Source organism: Salvia miltiorrhiza, chromosome 6 (genome assembly GCF_028751815.1).
Source record: "Salvia miltiorrhiza cultivar Shanhuang (shh) chromosome 6, IMPLAD_Smil_shh, whole genome shotgun sequence".
Lineage (NCBI taxonomy): Eukaryota > Viridiplantae > Streptophyta > Magnoliopsida > Lamiales > Lamiaceae > Salvia > Salvia miltiorrhiza.
Window position 1 is genome coordinate 17,649,635 of NC_080392.1, and position 8,708 is coordinate 17,658,342.

At 41.6% G+C, this 8,708-nt stretch overlaps 1 long non-coding RNA gene across 1 annotated transcript; it reads right to left on the reverse strand.

The window, feature by feature from the left end:
- Positions 1–748: 748 nt before the first annotated feature.
- Positions 749–3,198, reverse strand: LOC130990272 (uncharacterized). Its single transcript, XR_009090889.1, has 2 exons — positions 1,559–3,198; positions 749–1,005 (listed from the first exon to the last, which is right to left on the reverse strand). It is a non-coding gene; the product is annotated as an uncharacterized LOC130990272 (long non-coding RNA).
- Positions 3,199–8,708: the final 5,510 nt, after the last annotated feature.

Genomic DNA, 8,708 nt, shown 5'->3' on the forward strand with positions numbered 1-8,708 from the left:
TGCACTGCGCGGCCCGCCTCTCTTCCCCGATGAAAAGCGCCACAACCGACCACCCCTTTCTCCGACGCAACAATTAGCAGCCGCAAGAGGACCCGCTGCCGTCGTCATCGTTCTCAGGTAACAACGACGAAACCCCAAATCGCCGCCCCCCTCTGAACCCAAATGTAACACCCGGTATTTTCACTACAGTATATATATTATTAATATTGTTTTCTATGATTTTAAAGAAGAAAGAGAAGTCTCAATTTTTATGCAAAACCTGAACTTAGTTATTTAACGAGCAGATTATATTGAGATTTTTAAAATCATAAAAGTCCGAGTATTTCATGATTTTAAGGTTGATAGGATTTTATACTAAAAGCCCAACAATATGGATAAATGGGCCAAAAGTTGTGTAAGAGTAGAAAGCCCAATAGTTATTTTGGGCTGGAGTAGTCGAGCCCAAGTTATTATATATGAATTCAATATTAGATTAGCCCAATAACTGTTATTGGCCCAGTGCGTAATGAAAAGCCCAAATCCATATATTATTTCAATTTGTCCAAATACTTGAATGTTCAGCTTACAATCAGATCAAATTAGCTATACTTATTTTGTGAAGAAACACGTATCACGTGATTCAACACATATCTCTCACCTTTCCACCCAGCTACTTCACCCAAACCGACTCAAACGATTATAAATATGGTGAGTTACGGTAAATCTCATTTTCTTCCCATCCTAAAATTTCTAAATAACACAACAGAGATTCATCCAAATATAGTTCATCCCCAGCAATTATCACAGCAACAAGCAGGTAGTATTCTTCTTACAACTCAGTAATCACTCATAGATAGTAATAAAAAATAGCAGAGATAATATCAATTTCCTTTAACATCTACAGAATACATCTGGTTACGACAGTTTATAAATCAATAATAATCCAAATAGAAGGCTGTCTTATAAAAAGAGAGTCTTGGGCTGTAGATGAACTGCCACGATGAAACCATCTCGAATCACCCATTCCTGGAACAGAAAATAGTTTGAGATTTATTAGTTTGTGATGTTAAAACTGAAATAGAAATTAGTAGATTGGAAGTTTGATGGAATGAGATTTTGAATTGGGAAATAGAGAAGAGGGAAGGAAGAAGGAGAAGGGGGGATTAGCAGTAGCAGCAGCAGCCGCGAGCCACCATAGCGGAGGCATGGCTGGCGGTGGTGGCCGCCGGCGCTGCCCGCGCCACGGCGGCCGCGGTGGCTGCCGACAGTCGAAAGAAAGAGGGAGATTGAGTGAGAGATAGAGTGTGAGATAGAGACAGACAGCAGGAAGAGAGGAGGAGATAAAACACGGAAGTGATGGCAACAGCAGTAGCCGCGAACCACCGTGGCAGAGGCCCGACTGGAAGCGGCGACCGCCGGCGCTGCTGCGCAGCCGCGCGGCTCGCGGCAGCCGCCGCGAACAAGAGAGGGCAGAGAAGGAGGGAGTTCGAGGGAGAGAGATAGAGAGTAAGATAGAGGCTGAGACACGGACAGAGAAACAGATGAGAGAAGGATTGAGAGGGAGAAAGAAGGGACATACCTGGGATGGAGAGGCCGGTGGTGCGTCGGAGACGGCGGCGGTGCGGCAGGGATTACCGGAGGGACGAATCTCAGAGGGGAAAAGAGAGACAGAAACCCTATATATATAAGTTAGGAATTTTAGAATTAGAGAAGAAAATAGGGAAGAAAGAGGAAGAAGAGGGGTAGGAAGGAGAGGGAAGAAAGCGGAAGGGGAGAAGATGCGTCAGCCTCGCCGCGCCGGAAGCGGCGCGAGCCGGCGACGTTCGCCGGAGAAGGGGGGGAGAGAGAGGCGGCCGAGAGAGGGAGCGAAGAGAGGGAGAGATGTCTGCGTGGGGAAGAAATAGAAAACAGAGAGAGATTAACTTGTTTTATGTTTTAAAGAAGGTTATTAATTTTTATTTATTTAAATCTGAAATTGGTTAATTGGGCTCAAACTAGTAATTGGGTTTAAGCTGGTACTTGGGCCTATTAATCTCAATGGGATTAGTAATAATAAATTGTGTTGGGCTTTGGGAGTACATAAGATGATAGAATTAATTTGTTAAGTTGGGCCATTAATTATTTGATTGAACTCAGTAGTATTTTAATTTAAGCTTAAATGAAAGATTATTAGCTAATAATTAGTTTGATTTATTAAATTGGCTTAAACATGTAGAATTATTTTAGTTCATTAAAATTAATTTATACATAAATCATATGTGTTTATGTATAAATTAGACAATATATATATTATTTCCAGTTGATAGCTACTTATTAAATTAGAGCGAGTAGAGTTATGATTAATGCCAGAATTACGATTATCGTAGTTTAAGTTTTGGTTTAGATAATATGTTGGTATTTATTAATAAGTTCACCAGGTAGCAATCAGTCATCATTTCATAAGTTCCAATAGAACTATCACCTTAAAACCAACATAAGCATTCTTTATAAATCAGTCCATATCATTTTCCTCATTATTTATTAGTCAGTATTAATACTGAAGGTCAAATACAAGGGAAAAGAAGTAAAGCATTAGTTCAGAGTTACTTGTGTCGTTAGACCACGATCAGGTGGGCTTTCTAAACTCAAATGTGAAGTGCACACTATTTAATGATGTTTACATGAGTAAGGTTATATTAAAGTTATTGACTTACCAAAACTTTTATGAGCTTGTATGATACCTATCTGGCACCAGAAGTTAATCGAATTCGGATCATGTTCTATCCAGATGTTAGACAGGATTAGTGTACACAAGGGACCGTGAGCCGATCAAGCATATCGGCCGGCCTAGGACCGTGAGCCGGTTTAGCGTATCGGCCGGTCTAGGTCCGTGAGCTGGTTTAGCGTATCGGCCGGTCTAGGACCGTGAGCCGGTTTAGCGTATCGGCCGGTCAGTGACCGTAGAAGGTGGCCACCTTCTCGGCACACAGTTATCATTGCAGATATGGTAGAGTACAAAGAAGTATGTCTGCAGACGCATGTGAAGTTTATGATAATTACAGGAAAGTTTTACAGTTTTGCATGCACATGTTATTTAAATAAAACTCCTGTGTGATGCTTGAGATGGCAAGTTCAATATATAGCTCTAAGAGCAAGCTTTAAAGTTATTTCGGCATGTGACCATTGAGTACCTTTTTAGTACTCAGCCCTGCATATGTTTTCTAAATGTGCAGGTTAAGCTGTGATTAGGGCTGGGAATCGGGTCGGGTTCGGGTACCCTACCCGAAAAAATCGGGTACCCGAACCCGAAAATACCCTAAACCCACTACCCGACCCCGACCCCGAATTTGAAATCGGGTACCCGATCTGTAAGCAACTTTCAAGAATCAAAATCAAAATCAAGAATCTGTACAACAACTTTCAATAATCAAAATCAAAATCAAGAATCTGTACAACAACTTTCAATAATCAAAATCAAGAATCTGTACAGCAACTTTCAAGAATCAAAATCAAATATGTACAGAAGAAGAAGCAGCAGCGCCGAGGGTATCGGATCTGGGAAACAGCTGGGCGGCGATTACATACATACAAGGGTCTCGGATCTGGGAAACGGCTGGGCGGCGGAACGGCGAGGGTGGAGGGTATCGGAAGTCTCAGATCTGGGGGCGATTGGCGAGGGTCGCGACGTCACGGAGACGGGAGAGAAGGTGGCTGAGCGACGCTGCTGCTGTACCGCGACGGCAAGGCGCTGCTCCGACTGCCTCTCCCTTGAAATCGAAGGAAAGGGTTTAGGATTTTAGGGATTTCCTTTTTGACAGAGAGAGAAGCAAGATAGGGGAAGGGGGAGCCGCGACGGTGACATAGCTTTCGTCGCCGGCGATGGAGAAGTGGCGAGGCGGCTGGTGAGAGAGAGATGGCGGAGAGAGGAGGAGAATGGGGTGTGTTCTGAGAGAGAGAGAGGGGAGGCGTAGAGAATGGGGTGTGTTCTGACTTCTGAGAGAGAGAGAGAGGAGAATGGGATAAATAAATAGTTAAAAATTTATTAATTAAAAAATCGGGTAATTCGGGTATACCCGATACCCGATTTTTTCACAGCCTAAATACCCGACCCCGACCCCGACCCCGATTTTTTCGGGTATAGGGTACCCGATACCCGATTTTTTCGGGTCGGGTATCGGGTACCCGATTACCCGATCCCGAAATTCCCACCCCTAGCTGTGATGCAGATGGATGTCAGCAGAGCAAAGCTTTTGATATATAAGTACTAAATTAGGCTCAGGATTCCATGTCTTCATACATGTAATCCACTTAAGCTATTCCGCTGCAACGCTTAGTGCGTTTTACTTTATTGATGTGTTGCAAAGATTTCAAACTAATAGCTTACAGAATTATGTCACTTGATACTTAGACAACTTGTCGTTATGAATTGCGAGTTGTCTGCTTTTGAGTTTTAGAAAAGATTGTTTATGATTACCAAATATTTTGGTAAATTATTGTTTAAGCATGTTAGTAATTTTTATTGAGATCTATTTTCTTTTTCATTTTCTTATTTTGTTTTCAGTCACACTTTTTCCCGACTTAACTATTCACTAGCTTAGGCCGGGCTGTGACCAAATATTTTGGTAAATTATTGTTTAAGCATGTTAGTAATTTTTATTGAGATCTATTTTCTTTTTCATTTTCTAATTTTATTTTCAGTCACACTTTTTCCCGACTTAACTATTCACTAGCTTAGGCCGGGCTGTGACACCAAAACCCTCAATCACCGCCTCCCCCAAATTGCCGCCTCCCTAAAAAAATCCTTGCTATCTCAGAAATTTCGGCAACCATGGTTGCCTGCCCCCAGCTTCGGCTCCCCTACTATCCGAACAGACGACAATCATGGTTGAATTTGTTGCTGGAATTTTCTAAATATGTTGGTGGAATATTTTTGTTAAATTTGTTGCTGTAATTTCTTAAATTTGTTAGTGGAATCGATTTGTTGCTGAAATTTGTTGTTAGGATTTTTCTAAATTTGTTAGTGGAATCAATTTGTTGAATTTGTTTGAATTTGTCGTTAAAATTCATTTCTTGATGGAATCGAATTTGTTTGAATTTATTGTTGAATTTGTTTGCTCAAACTGCTTTAAATTTGTTTGGAATCTGCCAAATTTCTTTACCCAGAAATTGGAAATTAGTGTGTGAGTTTTAAATTATTGGAAATGAAATCTGATGCCTTGTTTAATATAGTTACACTTTAATTTCGAAATTAATGTTTGATGTTTGATTCTTAATTCGTTGGAAATGAAATCTGAATTTTAATTGAGGATTAAGGAGCTTTAAAAGTCATATTAGCACTACCCCTATAAATTTACTTAGCTCTCCACTTACACTTATTTTAACAACTTTCTTAAAACTCGCGTCGAACCCCAAATGGGACTCTTTTTCATGGACGGATGGAGTATTTTAAAATATATTTTTATTCCAACCCCCTCCTATATATATATATATATATATATATATATATATATATATATATATGGATAGGGGAGTGCTAGAATAAAAACACTCTTAAGTGTATAAAATATAAATGATTTTTAGCCCTTAGATCATCAAGATCTACGGTTGATTCGTAACCCTTTTAGATGAATTCGTGGTCCTGGGTTCGAATCCCAAAGGTAGCAAAAATTTATTTTTCACAATTCGTAACCATGTTGGATGGATTCGTAACCCTGTTGGATAAAATTCGTACATTAAAAAATGTTTATATTTATATTTTAAGAAGTGTTTTTACTGTAGCCCTCCCCTATATGGATAAGTTCAAGTAAAAACCACTAAATAAAATAAGAACAGAGAACCATTTTTAAATTTTTCGATCATCAAGATTTACAATGGATGCATCATTTTATTCAATGAATGCATCACTTGGTTTTAAATCTTGAAGGGAGCAATTTTTTTTTCAAGTGCATTAGTTTTAACAACAAATGCATTAATTATAATGATTCTCACGTTCTCATGAAAAATATTGTTCTCACTAGAACAACACCATACATACATACATATGAATGATATTATGTATTACTCAAGCCTTAAATAGTATGTACTACCAATTCTGGACCACGTATTTTATTTGTGTGGCGCCCAAAAATGTAACATGTAGTAGAGGCTTTCAAAGGCAAAATACTCACAAATGTAAAATGAGAATAGAAATTTCGGATATTAAAAAAAATATATAGAATTTTTTAATGCATATAGTTGAACACAAAAATGCATATATATATATATATATATATATATATATAAACAAAAAAATACATAACATTGCACACGAAAATGCATTGTGGGAGATGAGCAGAGGTGCTAAAAGGCAGCGATGACCGGGTGCCGGCGTGTGCATGGGTCGTCGGTTGCCGGGACACCTCTACGCTGAGCGCATTCGATGGGCGCCAGCTCAAGAGGTGAAGCAGCCTCAAAGCATTTTTATGTGCAAAGTTGTGTATGTTTTGTATTTATATATAAGCACTTAAAAATTTCAAATTAAGATAAATTAAAAAAAAATCTCAAAGGCAATGATGAGTGGGTGCGGACGGCCGCCAAAACACCCCTACGCTGAGCGCACCCAACAGCCACCGGGTGGTGGCAAGTGCCAGCTCAATAGGTGTAGCGGCCTCAATGCTTGATAAGCATCATCCAGTGTCAATACATACTCAATCGAATTGAACACTCGATCAAACATCAAGTGTCGAACATTATTCCCGATCTAGATTATAGAGAGATAGAGAAAGAGAAAGGTGGAAAGGCAGCACAATGACAATGAGTAAGCACGACAACACAATATGGTGCTAAAAATATAGGACGCAACGATAAAAAAATTGCATATCCAAAAGTTGACGGTAGCAGGGTGGTGAGAGAGAGTAGTGGGAGATTTTATGGGTGGCATATTGGTATTTTAAGGTTTTATTTTTTTATTAAAGATAAAATTATTAAATTATATGAAAGTAGATAACGATATCACCATTAAGTTACCATGTATACCCAAAAAATAAATCGAGTAAAAATTCCAATCGCTGTATCCATCCATCTCTAAAAATTTTCCCGCCTCTTCTCTGTAACCCTTTTCCCTCTGTTGGATAGGGCTTCGAGAGACAGCCTGGAAAAGAAGCCCTCCTCCAAGGCGGGAGTGAAGTCTGCTATTCTGTTGTTCCAGTGTGCTGTTGTGGAGAGCGGGCATGGATCCAGACGAAATCGCAAGGAGAGTGGCGGAACTCCGATTAGCCACGGAGAACACATCTAGGGCTATCATTATGACTTCGCAAGAAGCGGATGCGGAATCAAAAAAGGCCTCGAAGATGCTTCTTGGCAAGATTTTATCTGACCGCCAACAGCCGAGGGAGATCCTTCGTGAGAAAATCCCGTCAATTCTTCAGATCAGGGGACACGCGGAAGTGGAGATTGTAGGATTTAACATTTTCGCGCTCCACGTGGAGTTGGAGGCGGATTTCGGGAGAGTGTTATCAGAAGGGCCTTGGCATATCTTTAATGATCTCCTGTGTTGATTAGGAAACCCGACCCCATTAGATCGGTAGCAGACACAGAGTTCTCTGAAATTTCCATGTGGATTCAACTACACAATCTGCCCTTAGCTTGCATGAATCAGCACATGGTGAGGACAATTGGTGAACAAGTTGGTAGCGTGACGGAGGTAGAGACGGGCGAAGGGGGACGGTGCTTGGGAAAGTTTGCTAGGGTTCGAATCACTAGATCCATCAACGAGCCTCTGGTTAGGTGTGTCCCGATTCTCACTGAAGGGACTAAGGAGCCAGCCACGGTCCTTATCCTTTACGAGAAATTGCCGGAGCTTGTCTGCTACGCGTGCGGCAAGATTGGGCACCATGTGAGACACTGTGATGCTAGTGAGGAAGCGAAGGTGAACCTTAAATTTGGTAATTGGCTTAGGGCAGGAAAGAGCATTGAGTACAGACGCAATCCTGCTCCACAGAAGGCTCTGATCACACAGGCTCCTGAGTACACCAAACAGCAGGCTGTCAACAGACCTATTAAACCACGACCACCGCCACGAGATTATGGGGCTTACGAGAAAATAGGCACAGGACGCTATTTAGCCCCACCCCCGGGGTTCGAATCTGGCCACAGTGGCACCCATAACGACAATGAGGAAGGGATGGGGGAGAATGAGGCACGTGAGGGAGGTTCTTCAACTTTGAGTGGGGGAGGGTCTGAAACGGGGGATTTGAGGGCGAATAAGGGGGAAGATGAAAATGCTGAGAAAGAGAATTTGGAAGGGGATGAAAGAGGGCAGGAGATTGGGGAGGTGATTATGGGAGAGGAAGAGGAGAAGCAACGGGCAACAGATGGTACCTTTAAGGGGGATGAAAAGGAGCAGCACTTGGATGGAGAAGGGGAAGGGGAGAGGGTGACGCGTGGAAATGAGAAAGAACAGGGGAAGGGGATGGACAGAGGGTCATCACCAATTACCATCAACATCATCTCGCCGGTCAAGAACATGAGCAACATGAAGAGTAAAGGCTGGAAAAGACTAGCGAGGGTTGCTAGTTCAGCAAAAGGAAAGGCTAAGGGACAGGATGGTGTGAGCTCCAAGAAATCCCATAAGAGAGACTTTCAACATGTGGTGGGAGATGAGGGTGTCATGCCGGCTAAGAAGCAACAGAGAACAACGGACAGTGCAGGGATAACGATTGAAAGATCGGCGGCGGCTGTTGAGCAGCCTCGCCGGGAGCAATGATTTGCCT